The following is a 3,743-nucleotide window of genomic DNA, read 5'->3' as shown; positions in this document are numbered from 1 at the left end:
GAGGGCCCCACCAGGCTCCGGGATGCCCCCTGGGGGGAGAATGGGCGCCTGCGTTTGCTGATGGCTCTGCGGCCCACGGGCTCAGAGGGAGCCCTGGACCGTCAGCTTGGAACCGATTAAATCTTCGCACCTGCCCTCAGATGGACTCAGAGCCCGGGACGGCGTCTCTCAACGATGCACAGACGTCGCCTCTCATCGGGCGGTCGGCAGGCTGATGTCCTCGCCGGTGGACATCCCGCCCGCCACTGCCCGGGTGTTTTGAGCGCAGTGGTGGCAGAAATTGAAGCGAGCCGACCGCGCCGCATCCCATCGGAAGGCGGAGCCCCAGCCGGACGCCGGCTCCTTGAAGAACTTCTGAAAATCTTTTAAGTCAACCTTGTGTCTTAGTCAACAGGGGAGTTTTGACCCTTACCCTCTCGACAACCATACGCTTCATTATTTATCTGAGGGAATCAGAGCGTTTTTGTTCTTTCGCGAAAGTCCCTGACACCAGGATATTTTTAATAGCTGAAATTTTTCATTCTTGTCACTGGGCCTTTTGAAAATACAGGTATTTTCCTAGAACACGTAGCTAATGAGTGAGACTTCAGACTCCAACCTTTGCCTGTAATCACGGCGCGGGGCTCAGGGAAGCCCCACTATGAGGGACATGAAAATTAATTATTGAGCTTCCTGTTTTATCCTCCTCATCTGTTTGATATTCTCTAGCACAGAAGGAACCAGACAATTAAATTACTCCTCCCTCTGCCTCCTCGCGAAGCTCTCTGCCCCTCTCCTCCCACTCCGGAGGCCGGAGCCTGTCTGTTTGCAGACGTGAAACTGTGGGGAGAAGAAGGAGGCGGAGAGGAGGGTTAAAATAAAAATAAAAAAATTAAAAATAAAAAAAAAGAGGCGAATCTGTTTTCCTCCCGCGGGACGATCTTTCTAGGGCCCTGAGCACGTCCGCTCTTGACGGTGGGCGTGTCTGTCAAATGTCGTTTTTGCCCTTTTGTCGCCAGAGCCAGAAGATGCTCCCGGAAAATGTCGAAGGTCGTGGCCTCTGCGCTGGCCACATGGCGGCTTCGTGGAGGGGACCCCTTCGCTCCCCTTGCCCGGCCGTCTGCAATGACCCCCGCGTCTCAGGCAAAGGCATAGGACCTCCTGGCCACTGCTGGAGACGGCCGGTGAATCGGTCTGTTTTACTGAACAGTAAAGCTTCCGTTCTCTGAACGAGGACGACCCCCGCCTAACGCCACGGGCAGTTTTCGGGCACATCCGATGCCCGTGTGCATGCGGTGTGTGCGTGTGCTCGCACACATGTGTGCCCACATGGTTGGGGCTCCAGTGGTTTTGTTTTGCTGAAAAAAGAGAGGGAGGCATGGCTAGAATGGGCTTGGGAAGAGGGACGGCCGTGTCCCTCGGCGCCTCCCCGGGGGAGTCCGCTCCCCTTAGCAGCCCGGCGGCTCGGAGGGGTCCTGTGGCCGCCACAGAGCCCGGCACAGCCCGGCACAGTCTGGCACGGTCCCGCCACTGCATTATCGTGTGCGCTGCTTTGCATGTATCTGAATTCCCCCGTGGAGCAGGGGCTGCCTTGATCGGATGCATAAAGGGGCCGGGGCGCCTTTCAGCCTTGAGGACCTTGGGACAGTGAGGCGCCCTGCCTGCAGTGTAGACGCCAGGGCCTAGGATCCGAGGCCGGAGGTCAAGGTCCAGCCTCCTCCTGCCTCCCGGAACGGCCTCCCGAGGGGGAGTGGAGGTTGATCCTTCTGACTGGAAACCCATATTTTTTTTGTCATTCCGCCAGGAGTTACTGATTAACCCAGAACTTGGATTTCAGATGAAAACTCCTTTTCCCATACTTCCCAGCTGGTTCCGTAACGGGCACAGGAAACGCTGGCTTTGCGGCGCCCCGTGTGCCCGCCGGCTCCGCGGCCTGACAGAGTCTGCAGAAACCGCCCCAAGCTCACGAGCGGGCGCATCACGGACGGAGGGCCACGCGAGAAGAGCCTGCTTCCTGTCGCGAGAGTCACGGCTGTCCCTGCTCTGCCGACTGCAGAGCTTCACGGGTGGAGTCCGCGCTCTTCCGCGCAGCTGGTGCCTCTCCCCAGGGCCCGCGCCCCAGTTGCTACTCTGAAGCGGGGTCCCCCGTCCTGGCTTGGAAACCACACCGCGCACCTACGCCGAGATCCGTAGGAGAAGCTGCCTCGTGTCTGAGGCAAAATCCTGACCCCCAGCAGCAAGGTATTCAAACGTTCCTCCTCACTCCTTCCTCGACTTCTGCAAACTCTGTGCTGCTTGTCACACCCAGGCGGGTAACCCCGACCACGTTTCAGCCCAGGCAGCAGGGAGTCCCCCGGGGCCTGATCTGGTGGTCCCCGCATCCAGTGTCCCCTCACCCAGGTGACAGGAGCTGAGGTGAGAGCGCTTTTTTTGTTTTTGATGATAGAAATATCAAGAAAGAAGCGATGGAACAAATTGAGAAATTAAATCGTAATAAATTACTGAGGCCAGATGGTATTCATCAGAGAGTTGTAGAGGAATTAAAGAGTGACACAGCTAAGCGACTGATAAAAATATAGAAGGGAACCTTCAGCGTGGCGACGGTCACCAAGCCCGCTGGATGCGGGGCGGGCGTCCGGAGGCGCCGCGGCCACAGCCGGCGAGCGAGCCTCTCCCTCGCAGGGGCCCCCTCACGCCCGCGGAGCGCACAGACACGCCCCTGAGCTTGTGCGTTAAGTCACCTGGAGGTGACGATAAACGTCTGCATGGAAACCACACCAAACTAGTTACGTTAGGAGGAAAAACACCCACCAAACGGTAACGTGGCAACCTCAGAAGTTCCGGTGGAAAAGGGCTCTCGGTGTTTGTCTCCGCAGGGGCCGAAGGCAGCCGCAGGACTGAGGATCCCGGCCTCCAAAACCCACGGCCACCAGCCGCCACGTGGCCGCGCCCTCTGCGCGGAGTCCCGCTTCGCCTGTGGAAAACGCTTGTCCCCGGTGTGGCGATGTTCAACACCCCGGGCTCGTTCGAAAATAAATACATAAAATTATCTTTAATTAAAATCAAACAACAAGTTGGACGAGAATAATTGCAATAAACATGACCAAGGGTCAACCTTAATATGCGAAAGGCTCTTACGAATCAGTAAGAAAACCTGAATATTCCACGAGATAAGTGGGCAAAGGACATAAATAATTCGCTAAAGAGGAATCACAGTTAACTAATAAAACAGGAGAGAAAACGCTCAGCCTCGACGAGATATAGGAAAAAATGTAAATGTAAACAAATTTTAAGATATAATTTTTCACCCGTGACATTAGCAAAATACTACTGATGACATGCAGTCCTGGTGCGCATTCACCGGGGACCGCGAGGGGACCTTCCACAGACGGGGCGGGGACAGGCGTAACCCACCGAGACCCGCAGAGGGGACCCTGCCGGTGAGTTCCGGGAGCCCGTAGGTGCTTGCGCCGCTTAATTCAGTATACGCGTGAGGTTATGATAAATAACCCCAAGTACAGGACATGCTTGAAGCACCAAGATGCTCACCGCGACGCTGGAACTTAACTCTGTTTGGAACGAGAGTGAATAGTAAGAAACGTGCTCTGTCCGGATAATGCAACCCTGGTTGGCCTTTGAAAACACTGAGTAGACACGGGCTAGACCTTTCACATCTGGCGGCAAATTTCTGAAGGAAATACCCTGAAATATTAATAGTGGTCTCTTCAGTGGCCAAGCTATAGCTGAGACTTGTTTTCTGAGCA

General features: G+C 55.5%; 1 long non-coding RNA gene across 1 annotated transcript; it reads left to right on the top strand.

Moving 5' to 3' along the window:
• Positions 1-1,948: 1,948 nt before the first annotated feature.
• On the top strand, positions 1,949-3,099 carry LOC107512562. The gene is made up of 2 exons (XR_001597318.2): positions 1,949-2,220; positions 2,856-3,099. It is a non-coding gene; the product is annotated as an uncharacterized LOC107512562 (long non-coding RNA).
• Positions 3,100-3,743: the final 644 nt, after the last annotated feature.

The sequence above is a fragment of the Rousettus aegyptiacus genome, unplaced genomic scaffold, assembly GCF_014176215.1.
Source record: "Rousettus aegyptiacus isolate mRouAeg1 unplaced genomic scaffold, mRouAeg1.p scaffold_m13_p_6, whole genome shotgun sequence".
NCBI lineage: Eukaryota > Metazoa > Chordata > Mammalia > Chiroptera > Pteropodidae > Rousettus > Rousettus aegyptiacus.
The sequence above is the reverse complement of the archived record's forward strand: the minus strand, read 5'-3'. Positions and strand labels throughout refer to the sequence as shown.